The 20690-nt window shown below is 37.8% G+C and overlaps 1 protein-coding gene across 20 annotated transcripts in view; it reads left to right on the top strand.

Moving 5' to 3' along the window:
* SOX5 (SRY-box transcription factor 5) overlaps window positions 1-20690 on the top strand; it is a 295218-nt gene that overhangs the window by 56117 nt on the left and 218411 nt on the right. The gene's annotated exons all lie outside the window — the stretch shown is intronic.

Genomic DNA, 20690 nt, shown 5'->3' with positions numbered 1-20690 from the left:
CTGTCAGAGTTTCCACACTCATGGAGGTTATTGAATGCTGTAGAGTGAGATTGGGGTTCAGTTCACCAAAGTTTAGGCACATAAAAGTTAGGTGTTTGGACTGTCTTCACAGTTTGTGTAAAAAGATAACCACCCGCCTAGAACAACATTTCCAATCTTAAAATAAGCACCCAGGACAAGAAAGATTAATTACCCTCTGAAAGTGCTTGTCTATTGACTATAGAGGGAGCCTTGATGACTAGTTTAGACTAGGTGTCTAATTTGGGGCAAAAATTAGGTGAGAGTAATCCCATTCACAGTACGTGGTGTTAAAGAAATAACACATGTTGTTTCTTTATATCTCATTTTTCTGTAGAAGTAACTATGTTCTAGTTCATCCTGTTTTTGGGGAGGGGCTGGGGAGTGTTGTGTGTGTGTGATATTCTATCAGAATTCTTCTTTAATTCTTTTATGGTGTTTTATTAAAACCCACTGGGTTTTAAGAATTGGATATTCCTTAAAAGCAAACCTTTTGTTGTCTATCTATTGAGTAGTGTTAAGTTCAAATAATAAATAATGTGTTGGTTAGCAACATCTATTGGAGAATAAAGAAATACAGAACACCTTAAAAAGGCTATTTTGGGGGAGATTATCTTAGTATTGAAAAATGGCATTAATTCTAGTGGGTTTCCCCTTTACAATTTTGGGAATTATCAAATGTTATTAGAAGTTCAAATGCTTAATAAAGCATTTTTCTGTCTTAGTATCTGCTGCAATGAACACCAGATTTTATTGTTAATTTTAATAGATCTCAGAGAATGTATGTAACCTGTTAAAGATTTGATTTAACCTTGCTTGACCATTTTTGCAAGTCCAAATGTTATGCAGAGGCACAGTAGCTAAACCTAGCAATGCATTGGGTAAGAAACTGGTTAAATTCCAGCCTTACTCTGTAGAAACCTGTCTGGTGTGCGTGTTTTAATTCTACTTATGTCCTCCTCCGTGTTTAATCCAGAAAATGGGTATATGTACATGTGCACAGCTTCACATTTTGGCACAATGTTTGGTATATTGTGTGCTGTGACTTGTATCGTGCCTGCAGGCCATAGGAAAATGACACAAATTAAATGTGAAATAGAAGGAGACATAATTTAAAACTTGCATGTTCTAGAGATGCAGTATGGCATCTGAGAGTTGCAACATATTGCAAAAAATTCCCCCTATTTCCCCAACAAGAAGCTCGTGTTTTCAGCTGTGCAGGCTGCTGGAGACACAGGCAGCTTCCCTGGCTGTTTGCTGGGAATAGCTGTCACTGCGTTTTATTTGAGGCGCTCTCATGACCACTGCTACACGTGCTCTGTCTCCTTCTTGTTCCTGTCTAACTGCACAGGTCATGTTCTGCTCTGCCCTCTTCTGTGGTTCTGTAATTATATTTACTTTACATAGACATGTGAGTTCCCTTTTCTCTTTTACATATGTTGTTTTCCTTCATGCTGAGAAAACTCCACAGCCTGACAGGGCGCTTTTTTTCTTTCCCTTTTTTTTTTTTTTTTTAAGCACTCCAAATTCTATCCAGCTTTAAACTCTTATGTTTATAACCCTGAATATCTCTAAAATGTCTTTACCTAAAACACTTTATGGTTTTATTACCAGGTTTATGCCAGTAATAATATTCACATCAGCTTTCTTAGGGATAATCTTTAAGCAGAACCTAGCAAGAAAGGCTTTGAAAACTATCATTCCCAGGAACGCAAATCTCGGAACATGAAACATCGGTTTAATCGCCCTCTCTGACAACTTAACACGACAGATTGAAAAATACAAGCCGATATGGAAGTGGGATCAATGGATTATCAAAGTCCTAAACATCTTTTCTTGGAGGGGGGGGGGGGGAGGCGGGGAGCTTTGGGGTCCATTGGCATGCGTAAAACATGAAGTTTGCATGGCTTACCACAGATCCTCTGCTGTCTGACTGGCAGGGAAGTTGAGAGGAAGAGAGAGAGATTTACATGAGGGAACTCAGGGGGCTTTGTCACGGCAATTGTATAAAGTGATATACAGTGCAAATCGACTCGAGCATGTCCCTGGATAGCAGGCGGTTTACAGCCTCTTCAAGCAGAGATTACTGCTTTATCTTGTCATACTAAATTAACGTGGCAGCACACTGTTAAACAGTGGTGACCTCTTCATCTGTGGAAATTGCTGCCTAGAGGAGAGATGGTATTTAAGACTCTCTTTCTCTCTCTCTCTCTCTCTCTCTCTCTCTCTCTCTCTCTCTCTCTCTCTTTTTCTCCCCTCCCCACTTTTTCTCCATATCCTCTTCCCTTCCTCCCTGTCTCCCTCTCTCTTTTTCTTTTTTTTTTTTTTTTTTCTGTTGGGCCCTGAGGCATTTTTGGGTTAGGTTGTAACATTAAAGACAAAAAGAAAGAAAGAAGGGGGAAGGGAGAGGCTTTTAACATCAAGGTGACAACAGCTATGTGTTAATTGGGCCTTTGTTGTTTGATTAATAGCCACTTTGGTGTAGAATATTAAGACAGTTGTTTGGACAACTTTCTAAAAATGACATGTCCTTTCAGTAAACTGGGATTAAGCGATGTTCTCTGGTCTGCACATTTTAACTCCTTACTGTTAATGCATTTAGCCCTAAACTTGCTGCTCTTTTGGAGTGAGCATTCCATCCAGCACTCCTGGCACCATCCTCTGGTGACATGGAATGCAACAGGTCTGTCCAGGGGCACTCCTGGAGCTGCTCTGGGACTGCTGCTGCTGAGGGTCAAGGTGATGAAAACACCTCTCAGTGTGATCCAGCTCTCGTGTTGGGCTGTATTTCAGACTGGAATAATGCTCTGAGATACGCAGTCGAGTGGGAAAAGGGAAAGAACCATTTTGTTGGGCTGGCAGTGCGGTACAGAACAGGAAAATTAAATCCCACATTTCCATCGTTTTCAGTAAACTCAGTCAGTTGAGGAGAAGATGACATTTCAGACCAGGTTTTCCTTTCTTGATTTTTCTATTTACTATGCAGTGCTTCACTGTGGGTCCAATCCAAAGCTCTTTGAAGTCACTATAAAGACTGCTTTGTCTTTAATAGGCTTTGGATCAAGGCCCACATGACCTTAGGCAAATTATTGCAAATCAGTGTTATGAAGTGCTTGGAAATCTGCAAGCATACATGTCCTAAGTATTAATTTTTGATACACTTTAAAAAACAGTTGGGAGGCCAGGTGAAATCAAGTTGGCCAGATTGGCCTTGGAGGTATCCATATGTGCTAAAATGGAAATTTTATTGATGGATGTTTGGGTTAAGGAGGCTTTCCCTACCTCTTCCTGTGCTGACTAATGAGTGTTTAACAGGTTCTCTTCCTATGCTGTTGGGGTTGCCAGTTGACAAGAAAAAATGTTTTCAATTCCAAAACTCAGCACTGACTCTGGGATGCCATAGGACTTTGACTACTTCAGTCATATGAAGATGGCTGTAGAAATTTAATTATATGAGATGGAAAAAGACTTGAAGATGATCTATCTTGGATTTTTCCCTGCTGGAGACAATTGTTCCTTACTGTGAATTTCTTGAGCTGCCACCTACACAAAGATTCATGCAAAATTCTGTGCATTTTGTATGTAACATTTTCAGAGGCAAATTTTTATTCACTTCCCTGGGATGCCAGCACAGCTTATTTTTGCAGCAGAATATCTGCCATTTCAGATGCAATGTATCTGTGAACACTGATGTTATCATTGTTTTCTTTGGTTGAATTTTGAAGGCCATCGAGCTAAGCATTTCTACTAGAGATATGGAAAGGACTGGCTTCCTGATTTATTATTTGGAGAAATCAATGTGTTTGATAATTTATGTACAGCTTACAGAGGCCACATAAGTGGCTCATGAATCGATCAGCAGCCAGCAAAAATGAAAGCTAACGAGCTCGTTTCAATAGCAAGTTGCTCATTAGCAGGTAGGCTCACTGATTTTTCAGGGTTTCCAGTTCAAAGTCACATGCTTTTTCCATGTTCTCAGAAGAAGCAGTTTTCCTTGCAAAGAACAGAAACAGAAAAAGGAAGCATGGCAAGGTTTTGAACATTTTCTCTTTGCTTTGACATGAATGTTTACAGCAAATGCTTGATGCTGGGCTAGAGGGGCAGCCAAATATTTAATGGTCTCAGCCCATGCCTATCACTGTAGTGACATCAACTTTCAGCCTCTGAAATTGAGTTTTCTAGGAAATTAACAGTATATATGGGAAGAAGTGGCTATAGGCATTTTCTCTTTCTGCACAGAAATCTCTAGATTACCAGCTCAACATTTTCAGTCCAGATTTTCTCCAGCTCAGAAGCCAGGATGTCCTTTCCTCCATTCCCAGTCAACCCATCCTGGTTAGATAACACCAGACCTGGGCCTTCCCCTCTCCTGGTAATATTTGATGCCTTGTTTGAAATACTTAGGTGTTTCCAGGAGGACTTTTTGTGGGGTACACAAAAACTTACCTCGCTTAGCTCAGCTGTTGCCCTTCTTGGTAGAGATACCAAGCACCAGAAGAGCAAGGAATGAACAAGAGCACTGAATGAACCTTCTAGGAAGTACTCTAAGGGACAGTAGTGAGAAGTAAGTTAGATTTTACGTACCAAGGCTCAAAAACATGCCTAAGAGCAGGGAACTATTTTTAGCTTTGTGCATTAGTAGAGTATTCTGGTGTCCAGCACTACTATTTTTTCTTTTCCTGTAGTAAAGAAGCAAGTTCATTTTTAGCCTTTCTGAAAATTAAACCCACTGCTTTAATTACCAAACTTCTGATAGAATGTTCTTGAATCCTTATGTTGCTTGTATATATAATTATATATGTAAAAATATTTAGGTGTGTATATACAAACACATGTATTTCAGCTATCTCTTTTAGACATGAGGAATACACCACTCCTAATCAGAGTGAAAAATCCCAAAAAACCAGTTACTTGACAGAGTTGCCTGAGGCTTTTGCAAAAGAGGGACTCTCAAAACATATTTTTAAAATATTTTAAAAAAAGACAGATTTTCCAAATCTCAGGAATAGATTTTCAACTGCCTGATTTGGCTTGAAATGAGTTGGCTGAATCAGTTTCTTTTTCTTTTAAGTAAGTCTATAAAGCTTTGATGAATCTGGCTCATTGTTTAGCACTTATCTCATGAGTAAAGCTTGAGAGGTTTGGCTTGAAACTTACCAAATCACATCTTTGGAAAATGGCCCAAGCCTATTGATTTATCTGAAAAAAAAAAAAAAAAAAAAAAATCCAGAGCAAAAGACAACTAAAAAACCCTGATCCAGCTTAGTGAGTAAGTCCCTTGCAGATCTGTAGAGCCCCTACTGAATGAGCACATCTATTTCTCACCATTTGTCAGCCTTGCACTTCATGGAACTGTGGGGCTGAGAAGGACTGGGAGAGGTCATCCAGTCCCAGTTTCAATCCAGGGATCAGCTGTACCACTGTAATTTCTTTCAGATAATAGTCTGACTTCTTGAAGTTACTCAAGACAGAAGACTTAGAACCTCACAGTCTGTCTGGCCCAGGGTATTGCTGTCTCTGCCTTCAGAAAAAAACTCCTGTGTAGTCTTTCCTGCATCAGTTTTCTCTCATAAATTCTTGTCCCAGCCACAGCCACAAAAGGAAATATGCTCTTTCTACAGTAAATGTTCTTGTATTTGAAGAGTGATATCACATTCCCTTGTCTCAAACTTTCTTTCAGTATATGGGACTCTTGCCTCCACCATGTTTTTCTAAAAGTTTTTTACTGTTTTGTTGCTTCTCTGGAGCTATTTACAGTAGAATCATTCACATTTTAACAACTGTATCACCTGCTTAAAAACAGATGCTTTTCCATTAACAACAGTGATGTCTGCAGCAGGTGCATCTGAGATGCTACTGAAAAGCTCTAATCCCTAGTGAAAACAGACTCTGGGTGGCTCAGACACCATTTTATAAATGGTGCTGTGTTGATTTGTTCAATTAACTTGCAGTTAAATCCTCCCTTGTGCATTTTCTGGTGGAAGGAAGGCTTTGTGTGCTGCTCTCTTTTGCCCAGGTAGCTGGCAGAGGACAAGTTTTGGGGCTGCTTGGCTTTGCTGAGCTCTGAGGACAGAGCTGTCGAATAGCAAAATGGATTATAGTGCCTCCTGTATATCCGAGGAATTGTCAGTAAAGTCTGGCTAGAGAATCTTTTCTTAGTGGGAGGAGGAGAAGGAAACATGGAGTTCCCAAGACAAGGTGTTGGCAGGGGGGAAGTCTTCGAAATTTAAGGCATTTGATGTAGAAGTCAATGGGAAAAAATAAACATTAGATCTCAGGATATCAATTTTATGAGTCAAGTTTAAAAATTACTCAGTCCCCTAAATATGATTATTTTAATATGTGTAAGGTAAAGTATGCAACAGATGTAAAATCATAATCCATTTCCTTTTATTATCCTTAAGAAATAAACAGTTTGTACAAGCTGAAATAAGGTAGCTAATATAATGAGGATTATGCTTTTCTGTATGTTATGAATGTAATAAATCCTCTGTTAAAAAGGCATTATCAAGTCAATCTTTCTGCTTTATTAGATGACATTTAGTAGGAATTGACCTTGATGTCGGTCAGCACTTTCTGTTCCCTTTACTGTGTTTTGGGCTGCTTGATAAGAAAAAAGCTTCTTCCCCGTTAAAATTATTTTTTCTCCCTTGTCACTTGATTTTTTTGGAGTTCTTGCCTTGTGACCACCAGAAAGAAGGCATGAGCCAGCTGGGTGAGCCGTTTGTCTTCATGAACTTGATGCATTTTTATAAAGTAGTGAAATAATCTGAAACGGAGAGCAAAGAAGATGGTTCATTTGCTGCACACCACTGATTTTTTTTTGAGCTCTGCTGTAATAACTGCAACTCCAGTGGTGAATACTTGGTGATTTTTCCTACCTGTGCATCTGAGAGAGGCTGGAGATCAGCCTAGGGTACAATGCAATAGAGGGGTGTGCCATACTGCCAAAGGAAAACCACTGTGCAAGACAAGGTGGGCAGTGATGGACAAAATTTCTGCTTGATTATGATAGAATCTTCATGTGGTAGAGCTGTTTTCTTTTCACTCTCCCTCTTGACACCTTCCAGTATAGGATTTTGAACAAACTTCCCGATATTTGGAAGTGCAAAATGCCTCTGCAGTCAAAAAGTCAAAGTAGTTGATGGCAGATGACAGCTGCTGATGTACAGCTCAACCCCATGCTTCAGTGCAGAATTTGGGTAGACTGTCACAACATAAAGATGTTACAGAAATTTTACAGGATTAGCAACCACCACATGTCTTGTAATAAAAGAAATAAAGTTCACATGGTGGTGGGAAAATGATGGTCACCTCACCAAACAGGAATATTGGGAACAGGCATCATCCTTGGGGTGTAATTAAAAGTGCAAAAGAGTAGGTAGGGCCAACCTCTTCAGAATTCTTCTGACTTTTCTGCATACATTTCTGAGGGAAGTCTTTGAAGACTCCTGTAAATACAGGGTATTAGCATGTAGTATTTTTGAGAAAGAAGATGGAAATTTAAAAAAAAAAGGCAAGCTCTGAGATTTTGTCAAAGCCAATGTGAATTAAGGTGCAGTCCTTTAAAATGGACAGCTGTGTTAAAACTGACTGGAGGACTTGCCACAGGAATTGTGGTAGGAAATAGCTCTTCATCACTGGCAAAAGATCAGTTTGTACCATTTCTTTTTTTGCTTTCAGATTTATCAGTTCTCTGTCGGGTAGTCTTTTGAACTGTTTTGATAAATAATTGTACTTGTGAAGGTTAATGGAGTGTCAGTCCCTTATTTACTCTCAAGTCAAATGTAGTGCATGCTAGTCAGAAGTATAGGTCATGCTTCATGACCAGCCGACCTTAATGCTTTAAAGTGTGGTTATAGTCAGATAAATGACTGTAAAAATGACATTAAAGGATCCTATGTTTTCTGTCTTGCTGTGGCTTTTGAGGTCAAATTTAGTTGCATAAAAATATGATATTTCTATTAATTGCCTGTAATGCTATAACTTAACCCAGGGTTTGAAAATATGCTGTGTCTTTTTTTGCTTCACATCATCCCTAGTAATAAACACTTTGCAAATGGTACTTAACTATTTTGTTGATAATATGCCTGCAAAGCAGAGTCCAGTTCCTTCTTTTGTAGCTGTATTGAATCCTCAGTGCTTAGGGCAGTTAAAAGAAATAGTCATTAAAGCAAGCAGATAGACATGACTCAGAAAATACATGGGGAACAAATATGTTGAATATAGATGACATTTTTGTCTTGGGTTGCATTCAAACCAAAACAATTTTAAAGTCATTGTTCTGTTTACCCCCATACATAGTAGGACGTTCTCCTGTTACAGAAACAGAACACAGATACTTTGATCTAAACTTCTCCTGATCTCTGTCAAATTAATTCAGCCTTGCAGTCAGAAGAAAGACCAGCAATTTCCAAAGGTGTTTGTTGCTGTCTGTTTTCCAGTTTATTTTCCTTAGTGTCTTCACTGGATATTGTGTTTCTTTGCAATAGTTGTAATGCCCTAAAATAAAATTTAAGAGTACCTGCTAAAATTTGAGGCATTTTAACAGCTGATTCTGACTGTATTTTGTTTATCACTTGTGCATAATCTGAGCTCTTAATCCGTTACTTCCAAGGAAGAAAGTTTTACTTTATATTGAAGTGAATAATAGCTGACATAAAATTTAATAAACACGAGGGCTTGGAATCAAATGTGTTCAGGAAGTGAGATTTCTAGAACAGTTCAGTCTTCTGAAAATGTGGTCCCATTGTTCAGTGAAAATAACTTGTGGAGTTAAATGCAGTTTGTTCATGGGGATCTTCTGAAACTCTTGCTGAGTTGTTCAGTGTTCTGGCCAGCTCCTGTAGAAAAATGTGCTGAAATCTGGAAAAGCATGTTGACGATCAAGATCTTAATGGAGAAAAAGTTTACAAAAAGATTGAGTATTTTAGGCAGTCCTCAGAAGCTACTCATTCAGTCACTGGAAATACAATGTATTGCTGTTTGATTCCATGGACCTTCCTATCCCAGGTTTTCTCCTCTGAAGGGTGTGTTTTGGCTGATTTGGGTAGGTGTGATTTATATACCACCACTCTGGATGAGCATGGGGCCAGGTTCAGACTGGTTATGTACGGTTCAAACTGTATCCAGCCACATCAAACCAATTCAGACTGATTCTGACTAGTTCAAACCTGTTTTGACCAGTTTGAACTGCTTGGATACAGTTTAGATGAGAAATTGTGACACAGTGTCATTGTAACATCTTTTGGCCCTCTGTTTTTGAAAGTTGCTCTGAACCTGAAATTGCGAGGCGCTCTGTAAAATTTTAATACCAAATCAAATCAAAGTATATTTAGAAGAGCATTATTTAAATGTGTGATTGCAGCCTCTGGTACCATCAGAGGTGCTGTAAGGAGGATTGGGTGCCTCTCAGAGGGACCAGCCTTACGTGTCCTACCTCCTTGTAACATACAAATAAGCCCTCAGCATAATTCCCCTGTATAATGTCATGTGTGTGTGATTTTCACATTTACTTCATATAATTCAATCTGTTCAGGAAATTTACTTTTCAAATAAGTCATCCCCACATACATGTACATCTGAAGATTAAAAAAGACTGAAATCAAGAAATTTTATGTAATTATTTTGAGTATGCTTAAATATGTATATTGGAAGTACAGATACTTGTAGACCAGAATAGAAGGGAAGACAAAAATAAGAAAAACCTTAAAAATGTACTGTAATTTCTTTTAATGTGTATGAATATATATATACACACACACATGTATATAAATAAATATATATCTATGAAATGTGACTCAAAACCAAATGCCCTGTCTTTGTATTCACCCCCTGTCTGTGCTCAAGGTCTCTAGGTGCTCAATAGGAGCTTTTTAATTATTTTTCCCTGTTTGATGTTGCTGTGTATAATGACTGCATTGGAGAGAACTTTTTGTTAGAAACCTTCTGTACATCAGCTTAGTGCTCGTAGGCACAGTGATACCTGGTTGGATCACATCATGAGACCCAATTTTAGTAAATTTAAGAGAAGAAAGAGAGATTTTGTATAACCATGCTCTGTTAGTCAAGCAATGCTTCCTCACCATAAAGCAGCCTTACATTCTTTCCAGTCAAAGTGGAGAAAATTGAGCCTTTCTTTCTTGGGTTGGGCAATTCTGTGGGTTTTTCAGCATCACTTCATGATGACTGAAAACTACAGGGAATACTCAGAAATCAGTGATTCAAAGAGAAATTTGGAGAATAAAGGCTATTTCCAGCAAAAGTTATTCATTCTCTGCTGATGGTGGGTAGTTGGCTGTGACTATAGAAGAATTGATGTTCCTTGGGGTTTTTTTAGTTTGTTTGTGAACATGACGTACATCACTGCACAAAATTAATTGTTGAGGAAAATACATTGTGCACTTAGTCATCTGCAGGAATTTGATTTCTTTAATGAAATGGTAAAAGAGAATGAGAATGAACTGCTTTAAAGGTAATAAAGATCATTTGTATTACTCAGAATAATTTAGGTAAGTGATGAGAAAGGGGAGAGAAATTAGCATTTCTGTACAGTTTGCTTACTGTGTAATTCTTAATCAGGAATGTCACAACATCCCTTGATATCATCTTATCACAAAGGTCTCTTCATAGTAGGAAATGTATGCTGATGATTGCAGTTTACAGAAACAGAAGAAAGAATAACTCATGTGCAGAGTGAGAACAACTGAGAATCTTGTCGTAAATCAGAATTTCTTCAGGGTACGTTGCATCACTCAGCCACAGTCTAAACTGGTGAGGTTTAAACTTTGTTTAAGCTCTGCTTGGTTGAGCTTTAGAATGGAACTGAAATGGTAAAATGACATCATGCTGCTCCCTGGAGTAGACCATAATGTTACCAATTGAGGTGTAGTAGGACCCAGAAGAGTGAATAGGGAATTGATTCTTGAGAACCCTTGGATGCTGAATGTGCTTTGCCTTTCCTGAGCTTTGGAACCTGGCAGATCAGCTCATGCCATTTCCTGACTTTTCCTGTCTACAATATCACAAAGGTATTTTGTAGGGATTAATTTTTAAAATTCTGAATAGCTCTAACCCATATTATGTTTATTTGTCAGTGTTACATTGATTAATGTTATATTATTTTTAAATAATTATCCTCATATATTTGGCATTTTTTATGAAATATTGTCCTTTGAAGTGTGCAAGATCCAAATAAGTTTGATTCCTGCTCTGTAAGCATGTTCTGTGGAGGTGTCTTTCTGTGAAAGGATTTATTCTCTGTTTATAAGCACAGAATATATATTTTCCTTTTCTTTTTATATCCTGTGTAATCTTTCCTCCAAAGGTGAGAAGAAACTACTTTGGTTTACACCAGAATTCCAAATTCTGTTTCACTGAAATTATGTAATGGTTGTAGATAGGAAGAAAATCAAGTTATAAAAGAGCAGAATAGGTGAAATAAATTTCAGAGGTAAAACAAGTCTGTTAATAACTGTTAAAGAGGATTAAACTAGTTACTGCTTGGAAAAGTCTTAGAACATTACTTAAGAAATGTAAGAGAGTTAGTAGTAGACAAAGTAATTGAAGTCTGTGAAAAGCAGGTGTAGCAGAACAGAGAACTTAGGTAAAAGCACATCCATGACTCCCTTGGGCTGGATGATATTCATTGCAAGAATAAATGAAACTAACATTCTGAACCAGAATAATTTATTTTTTAAATCCTGTTCTTATGCTGTAGTAAACTCCAGTGAAGATAGTGAGGCTATTTCTCACGTAGCTATTCCATTTTAATAAAGTTACATTTCTGGCCCTTCTTGGAAATGAAAACTTCCAGAAGATTGCTTTCAGAAGAAAGAAATAGTGTGGTGCTAATCTCTGTGGAGGCAAAGAGTATTTTGATGGTTTTCATCTTGTAATTCTCGTTATAATCTTTTGTAAAGCAAAAGAACAAGTATAAGGTAAAAGTAGATAAATAAATTGAATTGAGAAGGCTCATGAAAAATACCTAATGTGTATAAAGCAGAACACGATTATTTTGAAAGTGTAGTGAAAGTTTAGCCACATACCTGCCTTTCACAAAATCATAGCATGTCTTGTGTTGGAAGGGACTTAATGACTGTATTCCAAGCCCTGCCATGGGCAGGGACACCTTCCACTAAACCAGGCTGCTCCAAGCCCCATCCAGCCTGACCATGAGCACTTCCAGGGCTGGGGCATCCACAACCTCTCTGGGCAGCCTGTGCCAGTGCCTCATCACCCTCACAGTAAAGAATTTCTTCTGTATGTCTAATCTAAATTTCCCTTCTGTCAGTTTGATGCCATTAGTCCTCGTTCTGTCACTGCAGTTCCTGATGAAGAGCCCCTTCAGATACTGAAGATGCTTTGAGGTTTCCACAAAACCTTCTCTTCTCTGGCCTAAAGAGCCTCAACTCTCAGCCTGTCTCCACAAGGGATGTGCTCGACTGCCTTTATCAAATTCATGACCCTCCTTTATGCAGGATGTATGTAAGATTCATTATAATACATGAATGGGCTAAGACATTTAAAAGGATAAAGAACTAATGATTATAATATAATATAATATATGTATAGATATGTGTATATGTATATACACACACACATATATATATATATACACACATATATACACACACATATATATAAAATTCCATACAAGTCTCATGGATTTCATTGTGGAAGTATGCATGCATTGAGCTGTGCTTCCTTCCTACAGTCTTTTAGGCATCTCATTTGAATGTTCCAGGTAAAGTAGCTATGAAAAAAAAAAAAACAAACTGTTAAAGTTACAAATTTATACAGCTGGAGCAAGTAATCCAAAATACAACAAAAATCTATATAATCAATGAGAGGAAGGCACTTGGAAAGCAGTAATGCTGAAAAATGCTTAGGTGTGTTAAAAATTGGATATGAGCTTCTCTTGTAGCAAGACAACAAAAAAGCCAGCAACAAGGTAATTGTCCTTCTCATAACTCTGCTGAGATTGTATGGGAAATAATGTGTTCAGTTCTGGCCATGCTGGAGAAAGAGGTAAGCTGGAGGGATTTCAGATGCAAGAAATATATTATTTAAGAGCTGTAGGAACTGACCTGTGAGGGAAGACTTGAGAGAGTAAAGCCTAAATATGGTCAGTAATAACAAAGTTAATATGTGCTACCTGTTCCAAAGACAGGGATGGTAGAAGCTCTAAGAGGGATGAAGAACAGTCCATTGCACTGGAAGAAGCAACTGTGTAAGAGTTGTGAACAGAACTGTTCTGTTGTTGAACAGAAGTGAAGGTGAGGCAGTGTTTCAGAGCAATAAAAGTCTGTAGAATATTTGTGGGGAGAATGGGAAGCCTCAGTGTCTTCTTGAGACATTTTGCTAGCCAAATTAAAACATCTGGGACCCACCACCAAAACTGTGGGCACTCCAGGTGTGCCCTTCTGGTACAAACCTGCTTTTGGTATTTGCAGAATCACCCTGCCTTAGCATGAACATGAGCCTTTGAGGGTGCAGGATGTTTGCTTTTCTTTTGTTCCCCAGTTTGGAGGGTTGTTCTTTCCAGACAAGATATCCTCCACATGGGCTTCAACACAGAGAAGGCAGTTTTAACTATTTCATATAGTTACTATATTATTATATATATAGTTATTTAGTAGGTGGCTTTTCTCTTCTTTCCTCTCAGCCACCCAACCAGAGGAATGAAGTGAAATAATCTGTCTGGTACAAGTTTTTGTAGGCTACCAGAGAACAGATGAAGTAATCTGACATCCCTTTCCATCTGAGAACTGCAGTGAATTGAAGTGTGAAAGCTGGGAACAGTCCAGGAGCCACTGCTGGCCTGTGGCATTCCTTTTATCCTGAGTTCTGTTCAGACAGTCCTCTCCCCTTCTTGCAGGGAATTAGCACAGACAATGGGTTTGTTTCATAGTAACAAAGCTGGTCATCAAACTGGCTTTGACACTCAACATAGGTTTTATTACACTCACAAGCCAGAGTTGTTGTATCTGGTTAGTAAGCTTGTATTTTTACAAAGATAATCGTTTTATACTGCATGATTTCCAAACTATTAGAAGGATTTAATGTATGCTGAAGCCTCTACCAAGCTGTTTTGATAAGCAGCCTTATTTTTGTTTAGCAAGGTCTTACGGGCGATCTTTAGTCCCTCAGGGAAGAGCTCATAAAAGTCTTAAAAGTGCTTTTGCAGAGCTTTATTTATTATTTTTAAGCATGAAGATTACTAGCACAAAGATAACAAGGCTCTTATAGTACAACATGTTCTTTGTTTTTGCAGGTTATAGCTAACATATTAGGAGTTCTCAGAATGCCAGTTTTGTTTGCTAAGTGTTTTGAGAGCAAATAGATGTAATCCTATATTGCGTTATTTTCTTAAAATGAGTTTAAGCTGGAGAAAGAAGCAGTAGGAGAGATCTGGTCTGAGTATGGGAGTCAGGAATCATGTCACTAACCACATTTACCCATTACCAAGTACTTGTTACAATTTTACTATATTTAATATCTAGGGATTTACCAATTACTTTCATATATGGGAAACATTTCATTGCAAGAAATGGGACAAAGAGGTGGGCTAAAAATAGAGCCAAAATATAGACCTGTCCTGGGGTGACTTTGTAATGCTTGTATCCCCAACTGTCTGTTCAGTTTGTGCTAAATATTAAGTTCTACATCTTTAAGACTGGTTCTGATAGCAAAGGAGGGGAAAAGGAGGCGCAAAGAGGAAAAGAAAAAGAAACCACAGAAGAAAATAATTTAAAAAATTTCAAATAATTTAAATTTATAAAATTTTATATATAATATAAAATTTAAAATAATTTAAATTATGCAATTTTATATATAATATAAAATAGTTTAAATATTTTAAAATAATTTTTTAAACCCTTGTAATTCAATATAAAGAAGTTCTAAAATTTCACTCACAACATTTTCTCATATATTTTTATTACAAACAGATCCCTGGTTTGCATATAATTCTTTGATTTTTAATAAATGAAGTAGAAATGATGGGATAAACAGTAAGAAATACTAAACTTGCGCTGTATGCTTGGGGTAGGTTGGAATGCAGAGCAGCCAAAGGAGAAATGTTTGTTTTAAAGCATGGGTTATCAGATTGTGCTCGGTGCTAGAGATAGTCTGGTAGTGGTCTGGTGAAGAGTCACCCAGTCACACTGTGCTGCTTCCACCTCTTTGTTTTCAGACACTTAGAGTGAAGTCAGTGAGAGTTAAATGAATATGTTTATTATTGTGTATTTTCTGAAATCCCACTAGGCACCTCCTTCTATCTGTAGATACTTAATTCCTTGAAAAATCTGTTCCTATGCTCCCTAAATCTCAGAGGATAAAGTTAGAAGTCAGTGCAAAATGGATTATAAGTTACTCCTTTTGTGTGAATGTGACCAAACAGTTTCTTGCAATTCATCTCTAAGCCTTGTAAGTGTATGAAATTCCCTCTTGCTCCTGCAGTTGTGGCAGCAGCCTGAGTATGGTGGTATTTGGAAAAAATCAAGGTACATTTCAGTGATCCTGTCAGATATTGTGGGGTGGCACTTGATATATGAGAGAATTCCCAATTTCCGGTTCCAGGTGATTGGGCTGTAGTGCCCCATGGAGTAATGTAAAAGTAATATAAGGGCTGAGTATTTATTGCATCAATAAAAATGAAAACACAACTGCTCTGAGGCTTTTGGCCAATAATCTCTAGGCTTTTAATATCAATTACATTAAATGCCTCAAGCTGCAAGAAATATTCATTAATATCTCAGTTTACATATGGAGGAAAAAGGTAAAAGGAAGGAAAGTGTCTGATGAAGTAGAGTTCCTATGGCACATGGTTGTCTTTTTGAGCTTTGAACCATTTTCAGCCAGGTTCATGGATATCAAACACTGAAAATATCTCTTAGTCTTCCCACTGAAATCTCTACCTGTGTATCTTCTGCTTCATCAAGGTCATTAATTAGATACAGCACTTGATGTCAGATAAATACAAACTGAAGGACAAGAGCTGGTAATGATTACTAAAAGAAAATAAAATTCCATTACAAAGGGAAATTTTAACATTTTAGAGTGAGAACAAGATGTCATCAGGATTATGTAAGCCTAATAATTGGTAGTACCTGCAAGTTATGGATCATGGAGTTCCAAATACATTGTGTCAGTAAAGCCAAATTAATATTTGACTTGAATGTATTTCTTCTGATGACAGTAGCATGGTCACAATAAAAAGAAAAAAAAAAAAAGTGCATCTGTGTTCATTATGTTTAGTTCACCTAATACAGGTAAAAGTCTAAGTTCTCTGCCACAATGGCCTCTTCAGCTGGCTCTTCTGATCTATTCTCTTACTTCTTCACTCTCTACTGCATTTGATTTCCTTGTCATCATTAAAACCACAGTCCTAGGAAAATATGTAATTGGTGTAAGGATAGTGGTTGGTTTGCATGGATCTAATTGCAGACCCAGAACCTTTGGATGTTCATCTTTGTATGATGCCCTTAACCACTTTGGGTTCCTGTCAGTTCTTAATTCCTAACGGTGTATTTATCCTCTTCCTCAACCTTCTGTACAGTCTCCTGTTTCCTTACTGTGTCCTCCACTGCTTCCTTTAAAATCTCCTTGGGGTCATTCCTCTCCAGCACTGATGAGCAACTCTACTACACGAAGAGACGAAAGACCTATTTAAATACAAGATAGATGGAAGGAAATTCTTACACATCAAAAGCACAGCATCCACTGGGGTGCCTTGTGGAATATGTGTTTCATCTTCCTGAAGGTGCCAGGTTGACAGCCACCATAAACCACACAGGTTGGTGGTGATACCTTCTCTGCAGCCCCTGTGACACAGAATGTAGAAGGAGACAGTTTTCCAAATGGCTTAAATGATTTCAAAATACGATTCCCATCGAAAGGCGATGGCAATTACGCTTCTGAAGTAAGTTAATTGCATTAATTAAGGCAAAGATTGTAAATGGAAAATTAAGGAAAAAATTAAAGATAATTCTTGCTTTGTGAATATTGTGTGTCTGTTTTGTTTCTTTTAAACATTAAAAAATACTGGAAATGTCAAGTTGAGTTTTCTTATAATTGCTGGTGGGCCTCCTGTGGGCAATGGAAGTATTTCTACAGCTTCCAGATTTTCACTTGAAGTAGATGTGCTGTTGGATTTACACATAGATACTCATTTCTTAAAACATGATTGGAGAAAATAAATCTTTAAAAAATAGGAAAAAAGTGCTAAATTTCTGGAGAATCATTTCATTCTTCAGAAGAGAGGAGTATTCTGTTTTCTGATTATCTGTTATGTCATACCAGCTTCCTGGTCACTATGGAGACTATAAAATAGATAGGCCTACATGTTTAATGTAGAAAACAGAGAAAAAAAAAAACCCTGCTTTTGGTCTTCTTTACACATTCTAAAAGTGAAGTATGGGCAAAATTCCAGCTTTGCAAAAAAGAACCTTTTCGGTTGCTTTTAGGATCACAGGCTTCTTAAAAATCAGACAATATCTGTGCTTGTTTTAAAGACATGAGTATTTTATTCCAGGTGTTTTTGGCTGCAAAACCAGCAGCTTGAGTCTCATGATATCTTTTTTTTTATTTTTTTTTTTCCTGCAGATGCAGACTTCATGCATACCATATGGTGGTAATTAACAGTTTCAGACTTAGTTCTCAGTTTTCTTCTGCTTCGATTCTTGGTTGGTTTGGGACAAAATTTTAATGTCACAGAAGCAGAGTGTCTGAGTTTAATTGCAGACAGGAATAATGTGCATCTCTAGATGAGGAAGGAGAAGATGAGATCTATTTAGAGCACTAAGATATTTTGGAAATCTCACCGAGTACAACCTGTTTCTTTTCATTAAGCCTTTAAATGTTCCTCTGTAGAACTGAAATAGGCCTCCCTTGGACCCTGGAAACAGAGGGTGACAATTTGAAAGATACAGCTGGAATGAAGAGTTTCTTTCAACAGCACAATGTTTGCACTTTTTATGAGAGCAAGGGTAACATTGTGTAATCTTTAAAAAAGATATTGCTCAGTGAGGACAAGTCCATTGTCCAGTGACATGACTTTTCCTGTCAATCACAAAGGTGACAAGGGGGCTAGATTAAGTAAAGCTTGCCCAAGATTAACAAAGGAAGATTATTGACCTCATCCCGAAAGGGCAGAAGCCTGTTTTATCGTTAAACCTTGGAAGAGGTATTTCCTCCATAGGTGGAAGGCTGTTTAGCAATATTGAGGCAACTTTCTTGTAAATGAACAAGTCTTCCTGTGGATTCTAGCTTGGAAGAGAAGCAGAAGACACGAAAGGTGGTCTGGTCCCTTTTTTGTTGCTGTTGCTTGTGGGGGAAAGAAGGGCCTAGAGTGTTTGCTTCAGCAAGATCTGTGTAGGTGCTGGTCTGCCTTTCCGAAGTGGGAAATCAAGAAGCAGCAGCATCAGGTGTTTGGTGAGTATGATCCCAGCTCAGAGTTGGAGGAGATGTTGGGCCAGCACACATTAGCAGAGCAATTTGCAATGCAAATGAACAATAGAGCCCCATCCACCAAGCAGCTGCTGCCTGCATAAAACTGTTACCAGGATTAACAGTGCTAGAGGCTGGAATGTAATCAAACTTGAACAGGTGAAATGGTTACGCAGCTGAGAGAGACTGTTCTCCAGGAAAAGTGTTTGTCTGCTGTTTTAGGGGCTGAGAGATGGGTCTTGTGTGTGGCTTGATGGACTTAATTGTAAAACGTCAGTAGTAGACATTGATGTTTCTTAATACCACTTTACAGTGTTGTTGCTTTTCTCTCAGTTAAACTGAAGAAAGTCACGTCAATTTGTCCTTTTAAAAAAAGAACCTGCTAAATCTCGCTTGTTGGGAGGGAACTTCTTCTCAGGGGATTAATTTTAAACTGTTGCTGACATATCTTTCTTGCCATTAAGGATTTCTCTGAGTGTTTTCAGGGGAATAGTTAAACTCTTGTGTGCAGTATCGGAGGATTTACTTTACTTGAAGTTTTTGGCTTTATGACACGAGCAGGTTTTATGTGGTGGAAGTATCCTTTCTTTTTACGTGCTAGTAGTAAAAATCCAGACCCATTGAGAGCTTTTCCACGTCTCCAAGTAATGGCATAAGAAAGAACAAAATAAAAAAGAGGGACATGAAGTGAAAGCCAAGATAACTGTTGCATGTTTTGCATTGTTGTTGTTGTGAATGACAGAATAAAAGGATCCTGGGCTTGTGGGAAAGCAGATTCTAGAGCTGGTGTGCTGGAGGATACACGTAGAAGTGTCATCAGCAGCAGAAGCTGGGGTGTGCTCTCATCCAGCGGTACAGAAAGGAGAGGATTCCTCTCGGATTGCAAATCACGCAGTGGATGTGTGATTGCTACAGATCTTTCTGAATGAATAATTCACTGGTGTACTGTAATTTAGCCCACTGAGATGTGATTGCAGCTGTTCCCCTACTGTATATGTGTTTTGATTGAGTCTTAAATCCCACAAGTGTATAAATAGCCATGTATGTGATATGCAAACACTGCATACATGCACACCTAACCATGTTGTCTAAAGAAACTTTTCTGGGGGGGAATGGTTTCTTGATTGTATATTTTACTATATAACTTACCTTTTTTTTAAAAAAAAAAAATCTGTGTAGAAGACTTCCCTTTCCTTTCTTATCTAGCTATGAAGTCTTTCTAACTGTGGTATTACAAATGCTTTTAGCCAACATTGTAGTACGAGGGTATCTCTGTTATTAAGGAATTTATCATTCCAGGACATTTATAATAGAGGAGATTACTTGTCCCAGTTTTACAAGTAGGAAACTGAAATGCAGGGAAGAAAATTGATATTTTCTGTGGTTTCACAGTGCACTGGAAAGAACTAGGAACTGAGTATTCATTCCCCTCATGATGCTTCATTCACAGACCACTGCATTGTCCCCTCACAATTCCATTTCCCCAGAAAGCAAGACAGAGTCTTAAAAATACTTAAATTAAATACTTCAACTCATGAAAATGAGTTTCATTTGAAAGCCAAGCAATTTGTGATTTTGAAAACCATCTTATATTACTTTACATAATCTTTCAGTCCTTGTGTTCTTTTGCTTCTTCTCTTATAAAAAAATTATTTTATACTCAGAATATATTTTTACATAGAAAAACACACTTGCATGTACCTTAAATATACATGGAAACAGTAGTGGTGATACCTGAGGTTTAGGTGATTTTTACAAGTTCTGTGTGTCTGTGACCAGCATGTGACACACAAAAACAGGAGCAAAAGGCTTTGGAACCTGCTTTGGATTAAAACAAGGAACTAGTTCCTGGTAAAATGAAGAAACACACTGTTCCTGTACATGACTGAGGCATAGGTAGATTTAAGAACTGTAACTAAGGATGATATTTGGCTTATCTGTCTCAAAGTGTGAATAAGAAAGCAGCTTTCAAGATATTTCCTCTTTTAGCCTTGTGTGTAGGAAAAAAAATTGCCACTTGGTGATTATGGTTTGAATTTTAGATAAAATCTGAAATGATGCTGAAGTTAACCATTTTTCTTGTTTAGATTGGTGTTAAAAAATCAGTTTATTCAAGTCTGTATGTGGAAAAAAAATTGCATTTGGCTTCAACTAAGTTTTGAAGTCTGGTGTTAGCAACTAGGAATTTTCCAAGTGCAGAACAAAAATGGAGGGAGTTGCAA

Source organism: Cyanistes caeruleus, chromosome 4 (assembly GCF_971803275.1).
Source record: "Cyanistes caeruleus chromosome 4, bCyaCae1.hap1.1, whole genome shotgun sequence".
Classification (NCBI taxonomy): Eukaryota; Metazoa; Chordata; class Aves; order Passeriformes; family Paridae; genus Cyanistes; species Cyanistes caeruleus.
The sequence above is the reverse complement of the archived record's forward strand: the minus strand, read 5'-3'. Positions and strand labels throughout refer to the sequence as shown.